Source organism: Saimiri boliviensis, chromosome 8 (assembly GCF_048565385.1).
Source record: "Saimiri boliviensis isolate mSaiBol1 chromosome 8, mSaiBol1.pri, whole genome shotgun sequence".
Taxonomy (NCBI): Eukaryota; Metazoa; Chordata; class Mammalia; order Primates; family Cebidae; genus Saimiri; species Saimiri boliviensis.
Window position 1 is genome coordinate 12,212,294 of NC_133456.1, and position 25,447 is coordinate 12,237,740.

Consider the following 25,447-nt stretch of genomic DNA (forward strand, 5'->3'; position numbering starts at 1 on the left):
CATTGCACTCCAGCCTGGGTAACAACAGCAAAACTCCATCTCAAAAAATAAATAAATAAATAAATAAGTAACATGAGATGGAAGAAGGAGGAGGTGAGGCACTTTGAAACAACATGAGACAGCAGTTTGCCCTACCCTTATTGTTTGATTAATGAGCATGGTGGGTAGCAGGTGTTATAAATTCAAGCTGGGAGTAATGGTACTTAATAGTTAGCTGGTAATGATAATACAGGAGGGTGAGCATCTAGACAACTAATGAATCAAAACATGATGCTATGTTTTTCTAGTAAAACTTGAGTACCTCAGGAAAATTGCTATCAAGAATTTATGGAGCTAATTACCCCAAATAATAACATACACATAGTGCTGTTGTTGTTTCCATGTGGTCCTCCCAGGCATCTTTCTGGACCAAGGAACCTCCTGGGCCAACTCCAGAAGAACTCAGGGCTCAGGGTGGCGAGAACTCAGATACAAGTGTTGAGCACACAAAGGGCAGGAGACGGAAGCTAGAGAATAATTTTGGATTCTCAAGTCTAACCTTTATATCGTAGTTTCACTGTTCTGGAAAACATTAGCCTTTTCTAAATTCATATGCCCAAATCTAAGTTTGTTGGCTGTTGTCCCCCAACTGAGGTCAGGGTCTGGGAAGAATCCAAGAGCCCAGATGTTCTGGAGGTTGTAGCCTCCAGAGGTACTGGGGGTAGAACCATCTATCTTGGGGTACTGGGGAAAGAACCATCTATCCTAGACCAGTGCAGCCATCTGGGATAGTCATGTGCCTAGGCACAGAGAAAGAACCCTATCTCTACAAAAAATATAAAATTCTCAATAATTAAAACATCAGGCCAGGCGTGGTGGCTCACACCTGTAATATAAGCACTTTGGGAGGCCAAGGCAGCAGGTGAATTGCTTCAGCAATCCAGAAGTTTGAGACCAGTCTGGGCAACATGGAATAACCCCATCTCTACTAAAAATACAAAAATTAGCCGGCATGGCGGAACACACCTGTAACCCCAGCTACTGGGAAGGCTGAAACAGAAGAATCACTTCAACCTGGGAGGCAGAGGATGCAGTGAGCCGAGATCACACCAGTGCACTCCAGCCTGGGCAACAGAGTGAGACTCAGTCTCAAAAAAAAAAAAGAAAAAATATCAAATACTATGTATCTAACAGTTTACCCTTAGGTATATACCCAAAAGATATTGTCAAAAATATTCATATCAGGCTGGGCATGGTGGCCACACCTATAATCCCAACACTTTGGGAGGCTGAGGTGGGCAGATCACCTGAGGTCAGGAGTTTGAGACCAGCCTGGCCAACAGAGTGAAACCCTGTCTCTACTAAAAATATAAAAATTAGCCGGGTGTGGTAGTGTACACCTGTAATCCCAGCACTTGAGACACTGAGGCACAAGAACTGTTTGAATGTGGGAGGGAGGTTGCAGTGACCCAAGATCACACCACTGCACTTCAGAACGAAACTCTGTCTCAAAGAAAAAAAAAAACATAGTGGTAGGCCGGTCGCGGTGGCTCAGGCCTGTAATCCCAGCACTTTGGGAGGCCAAGGCGAGCAGATCACGAAGTCAAGAGATTAAGACCACCCTGGCCAACATGGTGAAACCCCCGTCTCTACCAAAAAATACAAAATTAGCTGGGCATGGTGGTGCATGCCTATAGTCCCAGCTACTCCGGAGACTGAGGCAGGAGAATTGCTTGAACCCGGGATGCAGAAGTTGCAGTCAGTCAAGATCATGCCAATGCACTCCAGCCTGGCACCTGGCGACAGAGCGAGACTCTGTCTCAAGAAAAAAAAAAATGCAATGGTATAAATCTCTTGCAGAATACTCAGCCCTCCCCTCACCACTTTGCCATCTTTTTTTTTTTTTCTTTTGGAGACAGAGTCTTGCTCTGTCACCCAAGCTGGTGGGCAGTGGTACGATCTTGGCTCGCTGTGGCCTCCACCTCCTGGGTTCAAGCAATTCTCCTGCCTCAGCCTCCTGAGTACCTGGGACTACAGGTCCGTGCCACCACGCCCAGCTAATTTTTTGTACTTTTAGTACAGACGGGGTTTCACCATGTTGGCCAGGATGGTCTCGATCTCCTGACCTCGTGATCTGCCCACCTTGGCCTCCCAAAGTGCTGGGATTATAGGCTTGAGCCACCATGCCCGGCCACCACCCTCACTTCTGCTGGCAGTCTGACACCGACTCCTATAGGCGGCTCCAGAGCAATGCCTGCCCAGGCCTCTCCCAGAGCACAGGCCATGCCTCCCTGACTCTGGAATTTCTTACACTCTCCTCCCTAAACGACAGCCCTCAGAAAACTTGGATTCAAAACAAGAAAATAGGCTGGGCATAGTGGTTCACACCTGTAATCCCACCACTTTGGGAGGCTGAGGCGAGAGGATCGCTTGAGGCCAGGAGTTTGAGACTACCCTGGACAACATAACAAGACCCTGTCTCTTTTTATTTTTATTTTTTTAAGTTTTTTTTTAACAAGACCCTGTCTCTACAAAAGAAAAAAAACAATAGGCTGGCATGGTGGCACATGCCTATAGTCCCAACTGTGCAGAAGGCTGAGATTGCTTAAGCCCAGGAATTTAGGCTGCAGTGAGCTATGATCACACCACTGCACTCCAGCCTGGGTGACAGAGTAAGATCTTTTCTCAAAAAAAAGAAAAGAAAAGAAAAACAAAACAAAACCTGGTCTACCACCTGAGGTCTAAGCCATCTAGCTGGACATAAAGATGAAAAAAACCTGATTTGACTTCAAAATCATTTAAGTATTTACAACAATGAAATCAAATGTGAAATAATAGCAAAACAAACAAAAATACCAAAGTCACATGTTAAGTTTCCCGGTACTAAGGAAAGACTTGATAAATTCTGCTCTATTACATGACACCTTCTCTTGGGGCAACTTCCACTTCAAAGACTCAGGCCAGGGTTTCAGGGTCATTATGACAAAGATAAAGTCCAGAAACGACCACAGCCTTTTGCTGCCAAAAGGTTGCAGTGAGCCAAGCTCACACCACTGCACTCCAGCCTGTGCAACAGAACAAGACTCCATCCTCACAGTGATAGCCAATCACACAGTGGTTCTGTCTCTCAGGTGAGCACCGAGTTACCCTCACACAAGACACAGGCTTAGGCTGCCTACCAAATTTCAGTGTAAGCTAGAGTGGGGCCTGCACACAAGAAAACCAAGACCAGCTGACAAATTCCTGGGTGTGGAATCTGAAACCACCCTAGAATGAATCAAGATTCTGCCCCTCCATGTGCTCACAACTTCAGCCACCTGCCAACATAGCAGCAGCACTAGCAGTGGACACACCTCTTATCCTGTAAGGCAAGTCTCTCTACTCAGAGCTTAAGACCAGCAGGTGAGGCCATGACCACAGCCCACAGAGCCTTCCATATTCATCCCAGCCCAACTGGCTTGATGACAGAGATATGAAGAAAGACTCGATTCTGGCTGCTCTAATTTCTCCATTTCTTTTTAGCTGGGCTATGCCCTATAGGGAGAGGCAAGGAACTACTTTAAAATAGCATTCAAACATAGAAAAAGTTTCTAAATAGAAAAATCATAGGACAGAGTTTGAGGCAACCATTTAAAAAATCAAGACTGGGGCTGGGCGCAGTGGCTCACGCCTGTAATCCCAGCACTTTGGGAGGCCGAGGCAGGCAGATGAACTGAGGTCAGGAGTTTGAGACCAGCCTGGCTAACATGGCGAAACTCTGTCGCTACTAAAAATTTAAAAATTGGGCAAGCGTGGTGGCTCACGCCTGTAATCCCAGCACTTTGGGAGGTCAAGGTAGCCGGATCACGAAGTCTGGAGATCGAGACCATCCTGGTCAACATGGTGAAACCCCGTCTCTACTAAAATTACAAAAAATTAGCTGGGCATGGTGGCGCGTGCCCGTAATCCCAGCTACTCAGGAGGCTGAGGAAGGAGAATTGCCTGAACCCAGGAGGCAGAGGTTGCGGTGAGCCAAGATCGCGTCATTGCACTCCAGCCTGGGTAACAAGAGCAAAACTCCGTCTCAAAAAAAATATATATATATATACAAAAATTACCCAGGCATGGTGGCACCTGTCTGTAATCCCAGCTACTCAGGGGGCTGAGGCAGAATCCCTTGAACCCAGGAGGCAGAAGCTGCAAAGTGGAGATCGTGCCATTGCACTCCAGCCTGGGCAACAACAGCAAGACTCCATCTTAAAGAAAAAAAAAAAGGCAGCAATGGCTTCCTGGGCTCCCAGGCCCTTAGAGCAAACAACAGAGAGGCCACAGTAAGCCTGACACTGAGGCAGAGGCCTGTGCCTTTGGGCACAGCCCACAACAGGCCCCATTCTCCCTGGAAGCCCATAGCGGGATGGAAGCGGGGAGGCCAGGACATTTCTGCACCCCCTCACACACAGATGGAAAGGGTACAGGGAGCTCAGGGCAGCAGAGGACTCCATAGGAAGAAAGCACAAGCCATTTTCATCTCCAGCTGTTTGAATCAAAAGGGGACCCTCTCTTCCAAAATACCAGAGGTATCATCTGATTAAATCAGGTAATCAGATGGCCTACATAGGAGATCCCTCTCTAGTCAGCAATGTCCAAGTAGAAGGGAAAAAGTCTCAGGGATCTGAAAAGACAGGGGATTCCCCAGGCCCTATCAGGTTAGGGCTGGCACTACAAGCAGAAGAACCAACATCTCCTGCTAAGATTTCTTCCCTATATCAAAGAAGCTGGTCACTTTCTTTTTCTTTTTTTTTTTTTTTTTGAGACAGAGTCTCACTCTGTAGCCCTGGCTGGAGTGCAATGGCATGCTCTCGGCTCACTGAAACCTCCACCTCCTGGATTCAAGCAATTCTGATGCTTCAGCCACCTAAGTAGCTGGAATTACAGGTGTGTGCCACCATGCCCGGCTAATTTTTGTATTTTTAAGTAGAGACAGGATTTCACCTTGTTGGTCAGGCTGGTCTCGAACACCTGTCCTCATGATCCACCTGCCTCAGCTTCCCAAAGTGCTGGGATTAAAGGTGTGAGCCACCACACCCGGTTAGAAGCTGGTCACTTTCTTTTTTTTTTTTTTTGAGACGGAGTTTCGCTCTTGTTACCCAGGCTGGAGTGCAATGGTGCGATCTCGGCTCACCACAACCTCCGCCTCCTGGGTTCAGGCAATTCTCCTGCCTCAGCCTCCGGAGTAGCTGGGATTACAGGCACACGCCACCATGCCCAACTGATTTTTTGTATTTTTAGTAGAGACGGGGTTTCACCATGTTGACCAGGATGGTCTCGAACTCTCGACCTCGTGATCCACCCGCCTCGGCCTCCCAAAGTGCTGGGATTACAGGCTTGAGCCACCGCGCCCGGCGAAGCTGGTCACTTTCTAAACTACTTTTTTTTTTTTTTTTTTTTGAGATGGAGTTTCGCTCGTTACTCAGGCTGGAGTGCAATGGCGCGATCTCGGCTCACCGCAACCTCCGCCTCCTGAGTTCAGGCAATTTTCCTGCCTCAGCCTCCTGAGTAGCTGGGATTACAGGCATGTGCCACCATGCCCAGCTAATTTTTTGTATTTTTAGTAGAAACGGGGTTTCACCATGTTGACCAGGATGGTCTCGATCTCTTGACCTCATGATCCACCCGCCTCGGCCTCCCAAAGTGCTGGGATTACAGGCTTGAGCCACCGCGCCCGGCCCCCTAAACTACTTTTAAACCTGGAAAAAGCACATCCTCAGACTTGCAAACAAAGTGTTTTAGGACTATACTGTTGACCCTTCTGACAAAATATTACTATATTTTCAAGGTAAGCAGAAGCAACAGCTGGCAGGCGGCACAAACCCAAAGCAGGAGAGAGACAGGAATCCTACTGTTATCTATTTGTGATTTTAATGAATTCTATTTTTAGGTCTTTAATAAAGAGTCTCTCTTCTAGTCTCCTCCTATCAAATTTCTCCACTCAGGCAGTTCAATCCTTCTAACACTCCTCAAACGTCTAAAAATATAAGATACTTCTGGGCAGGGCATGGCAGCTCACGCCTATAATCCCAACACTTTGGGAGGTCGAGGCAGGAGGATCCAGCCTGGGTAACATAGCCAAGACCTCATCTCTACAAAAATATTTAAAATTAGCTAGGCACAGTGGCACATGCTGGTAGGCCCAACTACTCGGGAGGCTGAGGTGGGAGGACTGCTTGAGATCAGGAGGTCAAAACTGCAATGAGCTATGATTATACCACCACATTCCAGCCTAGGGAACAGAGCAAGACCCTGCCTCTCAAAAAACAAAGAAAACACAACTTCTTCAATCATACCTCACATAAAAAGTAGAACTTTCTTATTTTCTCCAAGACTTAGAATCCAACCCCCTGCCCAATGGCTACTCATCAGACTGGTCTCCAATATAAAAAATTCTAGAAGGCAAGGCATCCTTGACCTCCCCAGAGGTCAGGGCAGATTGGACATAAAGATGACCCACAGGCCAGGCACGGTGACTCATGCCTGTAATCCTAGCACTCTGGGAGGCTGAGGCAGGCAAATCACCTGAGGTTGGGAGTTCGAGACCAGCCTGACCAACATGGAGAAACCCTATCTCTACTAAAAATGCAAAAACTAGCTGAGCATGGTGGCACATGCCTGTAATCCCAGCTACTTGGGAGGCAAAGGCAGGAGAATCACTTGAACCCGGGAGGCAGATTGTGGTAAGCCAAGATCACACTAGTGTACTCCAGCCTGGACAACGAGTAAAACTCTATCTCCCCAAAAAAAAAAAAAAAAAAAAAAAAAAAGACGACCTACCAGCCCAAGCAGGAGTATTTACAGGATTACAGGCACGTGCCACCATGCCCAGCTAATTTTTTGTATTTTTAGTAGAGACGGGGTTTCATCATGTTGACCAGGATGGTCTCGATCTCTTGACCTCGTGATCCACCTGCCTCGGCCTCCCAAAGTGCTGGGATTACAGGCTTGAGCCACCGCGCCCGGCCATTTACAGGACATTCACAGTAATCAGATGCGTGCGTGCGTGTGTGTGTGTGTGTGTGTGTGTTTTAATTTTTTATTTATTTTTTTTTTTTAAGAGTTTTACGGCAACATTTCATAGTAAAATTAGGGCCCAGAAAATGGATGGTATCCCAGGTTCTGATTAATAACCAAATAAAATGGAAATCTTATTTGGAATTCCATTATTGACTACATCATTTTTCTTGGCAAAACCTGGCTAGAGAATCTATCTACCCCTGGAGAAGAACTGAGCTAATTAACAGAGATGTTTATGAAAACCAAGGCAGAACCAGTTCATTTCTGCCATAGACAGCCTTGGGAATCTATTTAAGTAAATTTCCTATCAACCCCTGGGATGCCTGGGGGGAAATATTCCCAGCACACTGAAGAGGCTAAACAGAGATATGTGCAATTCCAATTCCACTGCATTTACAAACTCTTCCCTCAGTACCCATGAGGGATTGGTTCCAGGATACCAAAAACCAGATGCTTAAGTCCCTCAAATAAAATGGTATAAATTTGCAAATAACCTACAAACATCCTCCTGTATACTTTAATCATGCCTAGATTATTTATAATACGTAATACAATGTAAATGATATGAAAATAATTGTTTTACTATAACATTTAGGGAATGACAAGGAAAAAAGTCTATTCGTGTTTCATACAGACAAAAACCATCCTTTTTACCCAAATATTTTCTTTTTTTTTTTTTTTTTGAGACGGAGTTTCACTCTTGTTACCCAGGCTGTGTACCAATTAGGAGGAACTTTGTAAGAGGTGCTTGTTGTAGATTCTCATATTTAATGTACAAAAACAACATGCATAGAAATGAAGAGTAAATGCCAAAACAGGGAACCAAGCTGGCCACTGGCTACTGTTTCCTTGAATACGACATATCTTCCTAACTACTTCATTCATCCTTGAGCTCCCCACAACTGGCACACTCCCTTATACTTAGGGTATCCAAGGGCTGTGACTTCCTCAAGAAGAATGAATCTGTGACTAATAAACGTCCTTTAGGGCAGGGAAAACTGAGATTGGGTCCTGACATGGCTATAAAAATTGCAAATCCATACAAGTCACAGAAAAGGGACTACAGAAAACGTGCACAATATTTAAAAATAAAAATCAATACAAATCTTCCTTACTTGACATTGATAAATGTGCTTCTACAAAACTGTAAATCACAATTCACTTTTTATATTATGATACAAAAAAAAACTTTTATAAAACTTTATGCAGTGATATTAATTGCAACATTATCTATTACAACCAAAGAAATAACCTCCTTCCTGTAGGAGACGGCTAAAAAAAAAAAAAAAGAACAAAAACAAAAAAGAAAGGACCAAACTGTCTAGGAACGAGGAACAGATCAACCATTAGAAATGTTATATTCAGGCCAAGTACGGTGGCTGAGGCCTGTAATCCCAGCACTTTGGGAGGCCAAGGCGGGCAGATCACAAGGTCAGAAGTTCGAGACCAGCCTGACCATCATGGTGAAACCCTGTCTCTATTAAAAATACAAAAATTAACTGGGCATGGCGGCTCACGCCTGTAATCCCAGCACTTTGGGAGTCCGAGGCGGGTGGATCACGAGGTCAAGAGATTGAGAGCATCCTGGCCAACATGGTGAAACCCCAACTCTACTAAAAATACAAAAATTAGCTGGGTGTGGTGGCGTGCGCCTGTAGTCCCAGCTACTCGGGAGGCTGAGGCAGGAGAATTACTTGAACCAGGGAGGCAGAGGTTGCAGTGAGCCGAGATCGTGCCACTGCACTCCAGCCTGGCACCTGGCAACAGAGCAAGACTCTGTCTCAAAAAAAAAATACAAAAATAAAATAAAATACAAAAATTAGCCCAGCGTGATGGAACAAACCCATAATCCCAGCTACTCAGGAGGCTGAGGCAGGAGAATCGCTTGAACCTGGAAGGCAGAGGCAGTGAGCCGAGCCACTGCACTCCACCCTAACAACAGAGCAGACTCTGCCATTTAAAAAAAAAAAAAAAAAGGCCAGGCGTGGTGGCTCAGGCCTGTAATCCAAGCACTTTGGAGGCCAAGGCAGGCGGATCACCTGTGGTTGGGAGTTCAACACCAGCCTGAACAACATGGTGAAACCCCGTCTTTAAAAAGTAAATAAATTAAAAATAAATTTTAAAAAAAGAAATGCTGTATTAATGCTGGATGTGGTGGCTCACACCTGTAATCCCAGCACTCTGGGAGGCCAAGGCGGGCAGATCACTTGAGGCCAGGATCACTTGAGACCAGCCCAGCCAACATAGTGAAACCCTGTCTCTACTAAAACTACAAAAATTAGGTGAGTGTGGTGGCGCATGCTTGTAATCCCAGCTACCTGGGAGGCTGAGGCACAAAAATCACTTGAGCCTGGGAAGCAGAGGTTGCAGTGAGCCAAGACTGCATCTCTGCACTCCAGCCTGGGGCAAGAGGGCAAGGCCCTGTAGCAAAAAAAAAAAAAAAAAAAAAAAAAAAGTATCTGTGGCTGCACATGTCCCTAAGGGCAGGGAACACTGAGATTTGGATGACAATTGCCTCTGGGAAAGCAAACCAGAGGCTGACAAGATGGATGGAAGGAAGGTTTCTTTCCCTTCTTTGTATAATCCTTTTGAACTTTTAAAGTTTGTACCATGTGTTATATTCCCTAGTTACAAAAAAAACAAAATGGGAAGCAGGAGGAAAAGGGATTTTTCCTTTCTTCTCTTTTTTTTTCGAGCCAGGGTCTCACTTTCTCACCCAGGCTGGAGTGCAGTGGCATGATATGGTGTGATCAAAGCTTACTGCAGTCTCAAACTCCTAGGCTCAGGAGCAGTGGCTCACATCTGTAATCCAGCAGTTTGAAAGGCTGAGGCAGGCAGATCACTTGAGCTAGTCGGTTTGAGACCAACCTGAGCAACATGGCAAACCCTGTCTCTACAAAAAAATTAAAAAAAAAAAAAAAAAAAAAAAAAATTATTGGGCTCAAAAGATCCTCCCACCTCAGCCTCTTGAGTAGCGAGGACTATAGGTACATGCCACCATACTCAGCTAATTTTTTTTTTTTCAGTAGGTGAATTACATGCACACACCACCACGCCCAGCTAATTTTTGCTTTTTTTTTCTTTTAGATGGAGTTTCACTCGTTACCCAGGCTGGAGTGCAATGGCACAATCTCAGCTCATGCAACCTCCATCTCCTGGGTTCAAGCAATTCTCCTGCCTTAGCCTCCCGAGTAGCTGGGACTACAGGTGTGTGCCACCATGCCCAGCTAATTTTTGTATTTTTAGTAGAGACAGGGTTTCACCATGTTGACCAGGATGGTCTCGATCTCTTGACCTCATCATCCACCTGCCTCAGCCTCCCAAAGTGCTGAGATTACAGGTGTGAGCCACTGCGCCTGGCCAATTTTTGTGTTTTTTAATAGAAACAGGCTTTCACCATGTTGGCCAAGCTGATCTCGAACTCCTGACCTGAAATGATGCACCCACCTCAGCCTCCCAAAGTGCTGGGATTACGGGCATGAGCCCCATACCCGGCCCTTTTCTTCCCTCCCCGCCTCCCCGCCAATCCCGAGACAGAGTTTCACTCCTGTTGCTCAAGCTGGAGTGTAAGGCGGGATCTCAGCTCACTGCAACTTCCACCTCCCAGGTTCAAGTGATTCTCCTGCCTCAGCCTCCTGAGAAGCTGGGATTACAGGTGCCTACCTCCACCCCCAGATAATTTTTGGTTTTCATTGTTGTTGTTTTTGAGATGGAGCCTCTCTCTGTCACCCATGCTGGAGTACAGTGGCTTGATCTCGGCTCACTGCAACCTCCAATTCCCAGGTTCAAGCAATTATCCTACCTCGGCCTCCTGAGTAGCTGGGATTACAGGCGCCCACCATCACGCTCAGCTAATTTTTGCATTTTTAGTAGAGATGGTGTTTCACCACGTTGGCCAGGCTGGTCTTGAACTCCTGACCTCAGGTGATCTAACTGCCTCAGCTCCCAAAGTACTGGGATTACAAGCGTGAGCCACCGTGCCTGGACAATGTATTTATTTTTTTTTTTGAGACGGAGTTTCGCTCTTGTTACCCAGGCTGGAGTGCAATGGCGCGATCTCGGCTCACCGCAACCTCCGCCTCCTGGGTTCAGGCAATTCTCCTGCCTCAGCCTCCTGAGTAGCTGGGATTACAGGCATGTGCCACCATGCCCAGCTAATTTTTCGTTTTTTTTTTGTTTTTTGTTTTTTTTTCTGAGACAGAGTTTCGCTCTTTTTACCCAGGCTGGAGTGCAATGGCGCGATCTCAGCTCACCGCAACCTCCGCCCCCTGGGTTCAGGCAATTCTCCTGCCTCAGCTTCCTGAGTAGTTGGGATTACAGGCACGCGCCACCATGCCCAGCTAACTTTAGTATTTTTAGTGGAGACGGGGTTTCACCATGTTGACCAGGATAGTCTCGATCTATTGACCTCGTGATCCGCCCGCCTCGGCCTCCCAAAGTGCTGGGATTACAGGCTTGAGCCACCGCGCCCGGCAATTTTTTGTATTTTTAGTAGAGACGGGGTTTCACCATGTTGACCAGGATGGTCTCGATCTCTCGACCTCATGATCCACCCGCCTCGGCCTCCCAAAGTGCTGGGATTACAAGCTTGAGCCACCGTGCCCGGCCCACAATTTATTTTTAGTAGAGAGAGGGTTTCACCATATTGGCTAGACTGGTCTCAAACTTTTGACCTCAGGTGATCTGCAGACCTTGGCCTCCCAAAGTGCTGGGATTACAGCCATGAGTCACTGCACCCAGCCTCTTTCCACTTTTAACTTTCACACTACTTATTTTAAAGCTATGAATTATTCAACAGAGCTTCCCCCCACCCCCCGACTATTAATGTTTTAAAATTCTAAGTCGGCCAGAGGTGGTGGCTCACGCCTGTAATCCCAGTACTTTGGGAGGCCAAGGCAGGCGGGTCACCTGAGGTCGGGAGTTCAAGACCAGCCTGACCAACATGGAGAAACCCCATCTCTACTAAAAATACAAAAACTTAGCCAGGCATGGCAGAATAGCACATGCCTGTGATCCCAGCAACTCAGGAGGCTGAAACGGGAGAATCACTTGAACCCAGGAGGCAGAGGTTGCAGGGAGCTGAGATGGCGCCATCATACTCCAGCCTGGGCAACAAGAGTGCAACTCCGTCTCAAAAAAAAAAAAAAAAAATTCTAAGTCAGGTATGGTGGCTCATGTCTATAATCCCAGGACATTAGAGCCTGAGGTGGGAGGACTGTTTGAGCCCAGGGGTTTTGAGATCAGCCTGGACAACATAGTGAGATCCCATCTCCACAAAAAATTTAAAAAATTAGCCGGACACAGTTATACGTGCCTATAGTCCTGCTACTTGGGAGGCTAATGTGGGAGGACAGCTTGAGCCTAGGAGGTCGAGGCTGCAGTAAGCTGTAATCATGCCACTGCACTCCAGCCTGGATGACAGAATGAGATCCTGTAGCAAACAAACAGGTCTGGGGCCGGGCGCGGTGGCTCAAGCCTGTAATCCCAGCACTTTGGGAGGCCGAGACGGGTGGATCACGAGGTCAAGAGATCGAGACCATCCCAGTCAACATAGTGAAACCCCGTCTCTACTACAAATACAAAAAATTAGCTGGGCATGGTGGCGAGTGCCTGTAATCCCAGCTACTCAGGAGGCTGAGGCAGGAGAATTGCCTGAACCCAGGAGGTGGAGGTTGCGGTGAGCCGAGATCGTGCCATTGCACTCCAGCCTGGGTAACGAAAGCGAAACTCCGTCTCAAAAAAAAAAAAAAAAAAAAACAGGTCTGGCCAGGCAAGGTGGCGCAAGCCTGTAATCACAGCACTTTGGGAAGCCAAGACAAGCGGATCACCTGAGGTCAGGAGTTGGAGGCCAGCCTGACCAACAAGGTGAAACCCCATATCTACTAAAAATAGAAAAATTAGCCAGGTGTGGTGGTGGGCACTTATAATCCCAGCTACTCAGGAAGCTGAGGCAGGAGAATCACTTGAACCCGAGAGGCAGAAGTTGCAGTGTGCCAAGATCATACCACTGTACTCCAACCCGGGCAAGAGAGTGAGACTTTGTCTCAAAAAAATAAAGAAGTTTACAGAAAGAGGTGTCTAGCAAAAAAATAAGTAAATAAATAAGGCTGGGCGTGGTAACTCACGCCTGTAATCTCAGCACTCTGGGAGGCCGAGGTGGGCGGATCAACTGAGGTCAGGAGTTCAAGACCAGCCTGGCCAACATGGTGAAACCCTGTCTTCTTTTTTTTTTTTTTTTTTTTTAAATAAATAAACAAAATAAATAAAAATGAAAATAAATAAAATTGTGTGGTTATCATTTTGGCCAGCATATGATTATTCCTCAACTTTATTTTGCAGAAATGTTTCTTTTCTTTCTTTCTTTTTTTTTTTTTTTTTTTTTTGAGACAGAGTTTCACTCTTGTTACCCAGGCTGGAGTGCAATGGCACAATCTCGGCTCACTGCAACCTCTGCCTCCTGAGTTCAGGCAATTCTCCTGCCTCAGCCTCCTGAGTAGCTGGGATTACAGGCACGCGCCACCATGCCCAGCTAATTTTTTTGTATTTTTAGTAGAGACGGGGTTTCACCATGTTGACCAGGATGGTCTCAATCTCTTGACCTCGTGATCCACTCGCCTCGGCCTCCCAAAGTGCTGGGATTACAGGCTTGAGCCACCACGCCCGGCCAGAAATGTTTCTTTTCAAGTACCTTACCTCCCCTTCTAGTGCTAGGTTGCTTTAAAAGCCTATCTTCCTGGAGAGCAGAGGCCCTGCAGGAAAAGGAGGAAACAATATTGGTGAATGCCCACAACTGACAAAGAATTATACCACACTGACCAACTCCAATGGAAGTGGGGAATGCCGCTGAGTCTCTTGCCCACACCACCAATTAGTCACCCTTCTTTGCCAAAGGTCACAGTAAGAAAATGAAACATAGGCCGGGCTCAGTGACTCACACCTGTAATCCTAGCACTTTGGGAGGCCGAGGTGGGTGGATCACCTGAGGTCAGGAGTTCAAGACCAGCCTGGCCATCATGGTGAAACCCCATCTTAAAAAAAAAAAAAAAGAAAAGAAAATGAAACATTTTCGGTACAGTCAATCCAGACCAAAAATTATAAATAGTAAAATTAATTTCAGTGTCTGTATTTTAGACAGTGGTATTTTTTTTTTTAATGATTAGCTCAAGAAGGTATAAGTGAGAAGCAAAACCTCAACACTACAAAACCTCAAATTTGGCTCACTACAACCTCCACCTCCCAGGTTCAGGTAATTTTTCTACTTCAGCCTACCAAGTAGCTGGGATTACAGGCACATGCCACCATGCCCAGCTAATTTTTATATTTTTTAGTAGAGACAGGATTTCACCATATTGGACATGCTGGTCTTGAACTCCTGAACGCAGGTGAGCTGCCCGCCTCAGCCTCCCAAATTACTGGGATTACAGGCATGAGCCACTGCACCTGGCCTAAAACCTCAACACTATTAAATGTATCTCATGACAAGCAAGATAAAAACATCTGGTCATGGCCGGGCGCGGTGGCTCAGGCCTGTAATCCCAGCACTTTGGGAGGCCTAGGCGGGTGGATCACGAGGTCGAGAGATCGAGACCATCCTGGTCAACATAGTGAAACCCCGTCTCTACTAAAAATACAAAAAACTAGCTGGGCGTGGTGGCTCGTGCCTGTAATCCCAGCTACTTAGGAGGCTGAGGCAGGAGAATTGCCTGATCCCAGGAGGCGGAGGTTGCGGTGAGCCGAGATCGCGTCATTGCACTCCAGCCTGGGTAACAAGAGCGAAACTCCGTCTCAAAAAAAAAAAAAAAAAAAGAGATCGAGACCATCCTGGTCAACATGGTGAAACCCCGCCTCTACTAAAAATACAAAAAATTAGCTGGGCATGGTGGTGTGTGCCTGTAATCCCAGCTACTCAGGAGGCTGAGGCAGGAGAATTGCCTGAACCCAGGAGGCGGAGGTTGCGGTGAGCCGAGATCTCGCCATTGCACTCCAGCCTGGGTAACAACAGCGAAACTCCGTCTCAAAAAAAAAAAAAAAAAAAAAAAAAAAAAATTTGGTCATAAAAGTAATTTTTTAAATATTCAGCTGATTGTTCCCAGTAGAATACTGCTTTTAAAACATAAATATAGCCGGGCATGGTGCCTCACACCTGTAATACAAGCACTTTGGAGGCCAAGGCGGGCGGATCACCTGAGGTTGGGAGTTCAAGACCAGCCTGACCAACATGGTGAAACCCCGTCTTAGGAAAAAAAAAAAAAAAGTAAATATAAATTAAAGTCAACATACTGCTAAAGTTTGTTCAGATTTACTTCACTCTAACACAGAATACAGACCAGCTTCACCAACTTTGACACCATCAGTTTATGATCTTCTACTACTGCATCTCTTCCATCTTTCTACCTTGGACCCCGAGTAAGACTAAGAAAATGCTTAGCTATCAAACCTAAGAAATTGGAAAATAGGAAACACTATTCATTAAGGCTAAATTAAGCCTTCTGGCTGGTGTAATTTTGTAAGCTACTCTAAATTCCTATTTATAGAAATTGCTGGCCGGGTGCATGCTCACACATGTAATCCCAGCACTCTGGGAGACTAAGGTGGGCAGATCACCTGAGGTCAGAAGTTCAAGACTAGCCTGACCAAAATGGAGAAAACCCCGTCTCTACTAAAAATACAAAAATTAGCCAGGCATAATGGCATGTGCCTATAATCACAGCTACTCAGGAGGCAGAGGCAGAAGAATCACTTGAACCCGAGAGGCAAAAGTTGCAGTCAGCCAAGATTGTGCCACTGCACTCCAGCCCGGGAGAGAGCAAGACTCCAGCTCAAAAAATAAAAACTAGGCCGGGCGCGGTGGCTCAAGCCTGTAATCCCAGCACTTTGGGAGGCCGAGGCGGGTGGATCACGAGGTCGAGAGATCGAGACCATACTGGTCAACATGGTGAAACCCCGTCTCTACTAAAAATACAAAAAACTAGCTGGGCATGGTGGCGTGTGCCTGTAATCCCAGCTACTCAGGAGGCTGAGGCAGGAGAATTGCTTGAACCCAGGAGGCGGAGGTTGTGGTGAGCCGAGATCGCGCCATTGCACTCCAGCCTGGATGACAAGAGCGAAACTCCGTCTCAAAAAAAAAAATAAAATAAATAAAAAATAAATAAAAACTAGCCAGGTGTGGTGGCGTATGCCTATAATCCCAGCTACTCTGGAGGCTGACGCAAGAGGATCTCTTGAACCTGGGAGGCAGAGGTTGCAGTAAGCTGAGATCATGCCATTGCACTCCAGCCTAACAAACCGAAACTCCATCTTGAAAAAACAAAAAACTGCCGGGTGCAGTGGCTCAAGCCTGTAATCCCAGCACTTTGGGAGGCCAAGGCAGGTGGATCACGAGGTCGAGAGATCGAGACCATCCTGGTCAACATGGTGAAACCCCGTCTCTACTAAAAGTACAAAACATTAGCTGGGCATGGTGGCGCGTGCCCATAATCCCAGCTACTCAGGAGGCTGAGGCAGGAGAATTGCCTGAACCCAGGAGGCAGAGGTTGCGGTGAGCCGAGATCGCGCCATTGCACTCCAGCCTGGGTAACAAGAGTGAAACTCCATCTCAAAAAAAAAAAAAGAAAAGAAAAAACAAAAAACTGCCATCACTTTACTCCATGTCTAGAGTATCACCACAAAAAAAGTAGAGGCGGCCAGGCGTGTTGGCTCATGTGGTGGCTCACAGGCGAATCAGGAGGTCAGGAGTTCAAGACCAGCCTGGCCAACATAGTGAAACCCCATCTCTACTAAAAATAAAAAATTAGCAGGGTACGGTGGCAGTTCACCTGTTTTCCCAGGTACTTGGGAGGCTAAGGCAGGAGAACAGATTGAACCCGGAAGGCAGAGGTTGCAGTGAGCCAAGATCCCACCACTGCACTCTCGCCTGTAATTCTAGTCGTGGTGGGGGGCCCCTGTAGTCCTAGTTACTGGGAAAGCTGAGGTGTCTCCAGTTACTCAGGAGTCAGCCACCCTAACTGCTGGGATTACAAGTCTGAGCCACTGCACCCAGCCTCTGGGTCCCTTTTGATGTTCATACCAGCGTTTTTTATTTTCTGATACTCTGAAAGTCTCTAGTCCTCCAACAGTCACATTCTGCAGCAGCTCTAATCTAAATGGTACACTTCCCCCGGAACCTGGACGTTGAATCACACTTCTCAACACTAACTTCCTACTGAGCTAGAAAAAAATACACAAGTCCTCACTCGGGTTTTTGCCCATCCATAAAATGGGTCTGCCACATTTGTCATTCCAACAACTAGCTAGTTGTATGCCTCTTACCAAGAAGGCTACAGGCAAAATAAACCCAACTCAAAAAGGCAAGTACAGGTCGAACACGATGGCTCATGCCTGTAATCCCAGTACTTTGGGAGGCCAAGGCATGTAGATCACCTGTGGTCAGGAGTTTGAGACCAGCCTGGCCAACATGGTGAAACCCCATCTCTACTAAAAATACAAAAATTAGCCGGGTGTGGTGGCGGATGTCTAATCCCAGCTACTGGCCAACATGGTGAGACCTCATCTCTCTTTTTTTTTTTTTTTTTTTTAAATAAAGACGGGATTTCACCATGTTGGTCAGGCTGGTCTTGAACTCCCAACCTCAGGTGATCCACCCACCTTGGCCTCCAAAGTGCTTGGATTACAGGCGTGAGCCACAACGCCCAGCCCGTAAAACCCCATCTCTACTAAAAATACAAAAATCAGCCAGGCATGGTGGCATGTGCCTGTAATCCCAGCTACTCAGGAGACTGAGGCAGGAGAATTGCTTGAACCCAGGAGGTAGAGGTTGCAGTGAGCCAATGATCACATCATTATACTCCAGCTCTGGATGACAGAGCAAGACTCCATCTCAGGAAAGAAAAAAAAATCCAAAAGTTTATTACACCATGGCTTCAAAGCTCACTCTTCCTATGTAACTCTCAACTCCTTAATGCAGCATTCTGGCCCCAACCCAACCTTCCAGAACACTCAAAAAAGTATCTGGCGGGCGTGGTAGCTCATGCCTATAATCCCAGCACCTGGGAAGCTGGGATTGGCAGATGGCTTGAGCTCAGGAGTTCAAGATTAGCCAGGGCAATGTAGTAAAACCCTGTCTCTACAAAAAAATTAAAAAAAAACGTAGCCAGTCGTGGTGGGGGGCCCCTATAGTCCTAGTTACTGGGGAAGCTGAGTTGTCTCCAGTTACTTAGGAGACTGAGGCAGAAGAACTGCTTGAACCCAGGAGGCAGAGGCTGCAGTGAGCTGAGATCATGTCACTGCACTACAAACTGGATGACAGAGTGAGACCCCAACTCAGGAATTAAAGAAAAAAAAAAGTACCCAGTCTTCCTCCCACTCCTGGCCACTGCCTCTCCTTACCTCTTTTCCTATCACAGAGTTCTAATCTTTCTGCTATCTTCCTTTACCAGTCAAAGGACTAATCCTTCTTAAAGGTCGAACTCAAATGCACTCCTCCCCTGAAGTCTGCCCTCCCTTACTGGACTAGGAACCAACCTCCTTAGCTTACCTCCACATGGTCCCCAAAGCAATCAGCACAGGCCCTAAGTAGGGTCTGACAAGCCCTGGTTTCTGAAACTGGTCCCTCACAGCATGTTCCCAGAGTTCCACCTGGGTTCCCTGATTACCTCTCCCATATTGTCTTATCTTACGCCCAACACCTGGCACCCAGGCTTGGTCTTCACCAGAGAAGCACCCGAATGAGTACACCATTAACAGTCTGATACAACATAAACACACAATGAGGGCCGGGCGCGGTGGCTCAAGCCTGTAATCCCAGCACTTTGGGAGGCCGAGGCGGGTGGATCACGAGGTCAAGAGATCGAGACCATCCCGGTCAACATGGTGAAACCCCGTCTCTACTAAAAATACAAAAAATTAGCTGGGCATGGTGGCACGTGCCTGTAATCTCAGCTACTCAGGAGGCTGAGGCAGGAGAATTGCCTGAACCCAGGAGGAGGAGGTTGCGGTGAGCCGAGATCGTGCCATTGCACTCCAGCCTGGGTAACAAGAGCGAAACTCCGTCTCAAAAATAAATAAATAAATAAAATAAAATAAATAAACACACAATGAGTACAGACAGCCAAATGTTCAACCTGAGTTCAAAACCCGACTCTGCCACATGACAACTGTGTAACCTTGGGTGCATTCCTTCTCCTGTGACTCAGTTTCCTCAGTCAATATAAAGAGTTTTCATAAGCATTAGCAATGGTACACAGAAAGCAGAAACAAAAGGCCCTAGACCACAGCTCATGTAGGTACACATTGAGACCAGTGACACAGGGAGCAGGAAAGGCCAAACAATGAGGTAAAGAAATGTCCCGGCAGCCAAGCAAGGTGACTCTCACCTGTAATTCCAGCACTTTGAGAGGCCAAGGCGGGTAGATTACCTGAGGTAGGGAGTTCGAAACCAGCCTGACCAACATGGAGAAACCCTGTCTCTACTAAAACTACAAAATTAGCCAAGTGTGGTGGCACATGCCTGTTATCCCAGCTACTCGGGAGGCTGAGGCAGGAGAATCACTTGAACCCAGGAGGCGGAGGTTGTGATGAGCCAAGATCATGCTACTGCACTCCAGCCTTGGCAACAAGAGCAAAACTCCATCTCAATTTAAAAAAAAAAAAAAAAAAAAAAAGATAGAAAAGAAGAGATGGCTGGCGTGGTAGCTCACACCTGTAATCCCAAAACTTTCGGAGGCTGAGGAAGGCAGATCACCTGAGCTCAGAAGTTCAAGACCAGCTTTGGAAACATGGAGAAAACCCATCTCTACAAAAATACAAAAATTAGGGTAGGGCGTAGTGGCTCAAGCCTGTAATCCTAGCACTTTAGGAGGCTGTGGCAGGTGGATCACCTGAGGTCAGGAGTTCAAGACCAGCCTGGCCAACATGGCAAAACTCCATCTTTACTAAAACTACAAAAATTTCCTAGGCGTGGTGGGAGGTCGGAGGGTGCAGTGAGTTGAGATCACACCACTCCATTCCAGACTGAGCAAAAGAGCAAAATTCCATCTCAAAAAAGTAAAAAAAGTCTGGGTGTGGTAGCTCATGCCTGTAATCCTAACACTTCGGGAGGTCAAGGCAGGGGGATTTACCTGAGGTCAGGAGATCAACATCAGCCTGGCCAACATGGTAAAACCCAGTCTCTACTAAAAACACAAAAAATCAGCCAGGTGCAGTGGCGCATTCCTGTAATTCCAGTTACTCTGGAAGCTGAGGCAGGAGAATCACTTGAACCTAGGAGGCGGAGGTTGTGGTGAGCCGAAATCACACCACTGCACTCCAGCCAGGGCTACACAGTGAGACTTTTTTTTTTTTTTTTTTTTTTGAGACAGAGTTTCGCTCTTGTTACCCAGGCTGGAGTGCAATGGCGCGATCTTGGCTCACCGCAATCTCCACCTCCTGGGTTCAGGCAATTCTCCTGCCTCAGCCTCCTAAGTAGCTGGGATTACAGGCATGCGCCACCACACCCAGCTAGTTTTTTTTGTATTTTTAGTAGAGATGGGGTTTCACCATGTTGACCAGGATGGTCTCGATCTCTCGACCTCGTGATCCACCCGCCTCAGCCTCCCAAAGTGCTGGGATTACAGGCTTGAGCCACCGCGCCCGGCCACAGTGAGACTTAGTCTCAAAAAAAAAAAAAAAAAAGGCTGGGCGCAGTGGCTCACGCCTATAATTCCGGCACTTTGGGAGGCCGAGAGGTCAAGAGATCGAGACCATACTGTTCAACATGGTGAAACCCCGTCTCTACTAAAAATACATAAATTAGTTGGGCATGGTGGTGCACGCCTGTAGTCCCAGCTACTCGGGAGGCTGAGGCAGGAGAATTGCCTGAACCCAGTAGGCAGAGGTTGCGGTGAGCCGAAATCGCGCCATTGCACTCCAGCCTGTGTAACAAGAGCGAAAACTCCGTCTCAAAAAAAAAAAAAAAAAAATTAGCCAAGAGTGATGGAGTGAGCCTGTGGTCCCAGCTACTAGGGAGGCTGAGGTGGGAGGATCACTTGAGACAGGGAAGTCGGTCGATGCTGCAGCGAGTCAAGATCACACCACTGTACTCCAGCCTGGGCAACAGAGACCTTGTCTCAAAAAAAAAAAAAAAGAAAAAAGAAAAAAGGGAAAAAAAATGAAACATGCTCTCATCTGCCGCTACAAGGATGGACATACATCGACTCTCACGGGTTAAGATACCTACTATACCCAAGAGGAAATGCAATACTTCAGGTTCAAGTAAGGGAGAAAGTTTTTTTTTTGTTTTTTGAGACAGTTTCACTCGTCACCCAGGCTGGACTGCAATGGCACAATCTCAGCTTACTGCAACCTCCTGAATTCAAGTAATTCTTGAACTCCTGAGTCTCAGCCTCCCGAGGAGCTGGGATTACAGGCAACTGCCACCACATCCAGCTAATTTTTATATTTTTTAGTAGAGGAGGGGGTTTCACCATGTTGGCCAGGCTGGTCCTGAACTCCTGACCTCAGGTAATCCACCTGCCTTGGCCTCCCAGTGCTGGTATTACAGGTGTGAGCCATCACTCCCAGACAGGAGATAAAGTTTTAATAATCAAGTCCCAGGCCTCCTTTCCTATACATCAACTCCAGTCTAAGTGGTCCCTAAGTGGTCCCTCCAAATCCCAAATCCCACCATTCTCAAAACTTAACAGACACCAGCAAATCTGTGGGTCACTATACCAGGTAGTCAAAAGGGCATTTAAATCCTTGGTTATGCTTGGTCTTCCAGCCCATGAATTCCAGAATGTAGCCCCCCACCCCACCCCCACCATCATGGGGCAACATCCTCTCTGTTCTACCTTTTCAGTCTCTCTTTTCTGATGGCTCCTTCTCCCTCCCCATCACTCCTCTGTTGGCTGACTTAACTGCCAGAGGTCCTGACTCCCTCCTCACCCTGCCACTTCACCAGCAATATCTTCCTAAACACAGGTCCAAGTCACACCACTATACTAATTAAAAGACTCCTCAGGCTAGGTGTGGTGGCTCACATATGTAATCTCGGCACTTCTGGAGGCGAGGCAGGTGGATCACCTGAGGTCAGGAGTTTGAAACCAGCCTGACCAACATGGAGAAACCCCGTCTCTATTTAAAAAAAAAAAAAAAAAAAGACTCCCCAGACTCCTGCACCCCACATATAAAGTTGGAACTCCTGAGCACAACAAGGAAGACCCAGAGCTCCCACTTGCCAAGCTGGAGGACTCCCAAGTACTATTTTAGGTGCTCATGTACATGTGGTTCCCTGTGTCCAGGCCTTGATGTCCCCCACTAATTCCTGCTGGCCATGCAAGCCACAGCTCTGGAATTCCCTCTCTCCTCAGGCTACTATTCAAGCATGCTTAGTGGACAGACACTATCAATCATGGGTTCCCTGGTCCCCACTGGCCCCAAACTGAATCCCTTAAGGGCAGAAGCAGACTCTTTCACATGGGTCCCCAGGATCTACAACAGAATTTGGCAAGTAGTGAATCAAAATATTTGTTAAAATGGATAAAGGCATTTTGCCAAATCAATTTTTAAGAACAGTGAGGATGTGCACTGTGCTTTTTTTTTTTTTTTTTTTTTAAGATGGGGTTTCACCATGATGGCCAGGCTGGTCTTGAACTCCTGACCTCAGGTGATCCACCCACCTCAGCCTCCGAAAGTGCTAGGATTACAGGCGTGAACCACCATGCCGGGCTACTGTGCCTCTTTTAGCAAAGGCACATATCTACAGAAGGTTTTATATACCATAGGATCCTCACATGATGTATCCAACTCCCTACTTAAATCTGATTTTCTCCAAAATACGGCCCCTCAGCCTCTTTTAAGCACAAAGGCCGTGAGGTCTTCTTCCTTAGCTCACAGCAAAAACAAAAACAAAACCTCACAAAAGTTCAACTAAACTTCTCCATACTCAAACTATAGATTTTTATGCCTCCAAAATGTAGTACGTTGGAATTCTTTTTTAGAACAGGAATATTCCAAAATAATCGTGTCTCTGAACACAGCACAGAACCTGATAAAATTACCACACCCCACTACAACAGACTTTCCAAAACACCTGAAAGCACATCCAACTTTTTATCTGGAATTAGGTCCTATAAACACCACCCTCCCTTCACGGAGTCTGGCTTCCATGCCAGGAGTCACTTCTACTCGATTATTTAGGGAAACAGCAGGCTGGAATCTTAAGTCAGAACTCTGCGCTATAAAGGTGCTGTCCCAGGCTTTTATCCCAACCAGTCAAAACTTCATCGCCACCATTAAAACTAATTCTGAAGTAACTCGATTTACAAAAATAAGAACTTTTCAAGTTATAGAGATTAAAAGATGCATTTTAAGTTACCAGTTGAGTTTGTAGGAAATTAACTTGGAATTTATGGCAAAAAGATTCCGACCAGAGACGACATTTTCTACGGAGACACTGTCCAAATACACTCGGAGATAAACCTGGTCTGCCAAATACAAAGTGAAAACGTGAAAAGGTAGTAAATTGGCTTCCAAAGGAGCTCAAGTAGTAGTGAGGGACCCCACCAAGGCTCTTAACAACTCTGAGCAGTGGGGGCAGCGGTGCCCTTCCCTGCCTCTGGCGGGGCTCGACGTCCCACAGTCGGAATCCGGCCCAACTGGGCCACGACCCCCACAGAAAGCCCGGGAGGCGGCCCGCTCACCACCGCGGCCAAGGCACAGGATCCGCGTTCCCGGGAGCGCGGGCCGAGCTAAGGCCTGGCCCATCGCCGCGGCGCGCGGCCCGGGCCTTGCAGCCGAACGCTCCGAGCCTTTGCCTGAGGGACCAAGAGCAAAGGGGCGGCTCCGCCCGGGCGGCACCGCCTCCTCACCCACAAGGACGTCCGCGGCACTGTCCCCGCCCCGGGCAGAACAGCGAGCAGCAGCAGGTGTTCCGCGGAAGGCTCAGCCGGCAGAGGGGATGGGGGCCCGAGCAGCCAGGCACAGCGGCAGGGGGCGGGCGGTGCACTCACCCAGCGCAGGCGGGAGGGCCGCGGCAGGTGTTCGCTCCTTCCGGCCCCAGGACGCCACCACTGCCGCTCCCCGGGGACTCGGCGCGAAGCTGCCGCCGCTGCCGCCACCAAGCCCAAGGAGCCCGAGCGCAGCGCCGCAGCCTCCGCGCGAGCACGTACCGGGCGGTGAGAGGGCCCCGAGCGCGAGGGCGGGGCGCGCGGCCGGAGCCTAGCAACCGCCTGACACGCGAGTGCTGTAGCCAATCCAGCGCCCAGCTCTCCGCGGCGCCGACTGGCTGTCCGCTCGCCGCCCGCTTCTGCCTGCGTCGGCTGCTCCGCAGCGCGCCGCACCCGCGCGCAAGCCCCGCCCCAACCCGCACCTCTCTGCTCATTGGCTAACCACGCCCCTGCCCTAAAAGTCACGCCCCATCATGGAAGCCTCGCCCCCACAGCCAGGCCGGTCGGTCCTGGGACACACCCCGGTGGCCGGTGCTGGTCGCCCGGAGCCTTCAGGACCAGGAGTGTGGGGGAGGGGCGAACCCCTCAACTTTAGGCCTTTCGGCCTCTAAGAGTAAACGAGAGATAATCAGGACTGCGAACTGGCCCAGCAACTGGCCACTCGTCGACTGCGTTCGGGCTTCCTAATTTCCGTCGAATGCAAATCAAGGGGTATTTATAAGCCACGAGAACAATAATGAAGCGTTCTCTCAATTGGAAAGGATGAAAGCCTTGCTTCCCGGCCCTAAGGGAAGACTGAGGCAGGACCTGGAGCAGCAAAAAGCTAGCTCATCTCCTACAGCCTCGCCCACAGCAGGCTGGGGAGTCGGAAAGCGCTTCAGGCCTAACCCTTCTCCCCTCCCCCTGCATGGAACGCTGGAATCTGATGCCTGCTCTCCTGCCCAAAATAGCTCTAACCCGCAGGCGCTGGTCACTCACTCCTAGTGGCCGGCATTCCTTGGGTGGGGAAAGAAATAAGAGACGGGGGTTACTGCCTGGAACATTCAAGGTGGGGGTCCTAAAATAGCTCTAGCTCTCCCCGAGCATACCTGCAGCCCCCCACCCCAAAGGCCCCAGACTTTAGTTACTGGATGGGTCTGGGGATGAGACCCGTGGTGGAGTCTAGCTACTTTTCATCTCCACATTATTCGCAGGATGGGTCCATTCCCTCCTTGGCCTGTGGCCAGGTTGGAATTCTAGGCCTGCGCTCTTGATAGCAAGCACATTCTGAACACAGAACTGGCTGCCACCTGCCAGAGAGCTCTGGGGCTCCCTGGCTTTGTCTCCTTCCTCAGGAGTGTCTAGGAGAAGCAAGTTACTGAGAGGAAAAGAATGCTCCATCTCCCAAAAACACACCTGTTTGCAATTCTCCCCTGCCTCTACAAAAAAATACCGAAATAAAATAAAATAAAATAAAAATTTGGCCAGACGCAGTGGCTCACACCTGTAATCCCAGACCT

General features: G+C 47.9%; 1 protein-coding gene across 6 annotated transcripts in view; it reads right to left on the bottom strand.

The window, feature by feature from the left end:
- Positions 1–24,327, bottom strand: part of DAG1 (dystroglycan 1) — a 75,553-nt gene extending 51,226 nt beyond the window's left edge. For 2 of the 6 annotated variants that reach the window (XM_039477612.2, XM_074403847.1), the window contains exon 1: positions 23,378–23,823. The gene's annotated coding sequence lies outside the window, so the exon portion shown is untranslated. Of the gene's footprint in view, positions 1–358; positions 1,128–23,377; positions 23,824–24,011 lie in introns of those variants that run through there. The other 4 variants (XM_003936659.4, XM_039477611.2, XM_074403848.1 and 1 more) reach the window with 4 other exon arrangements.
- Between the last annotated feature and the right edge of the window lie 1,120 nt (positions 24,328–25,447).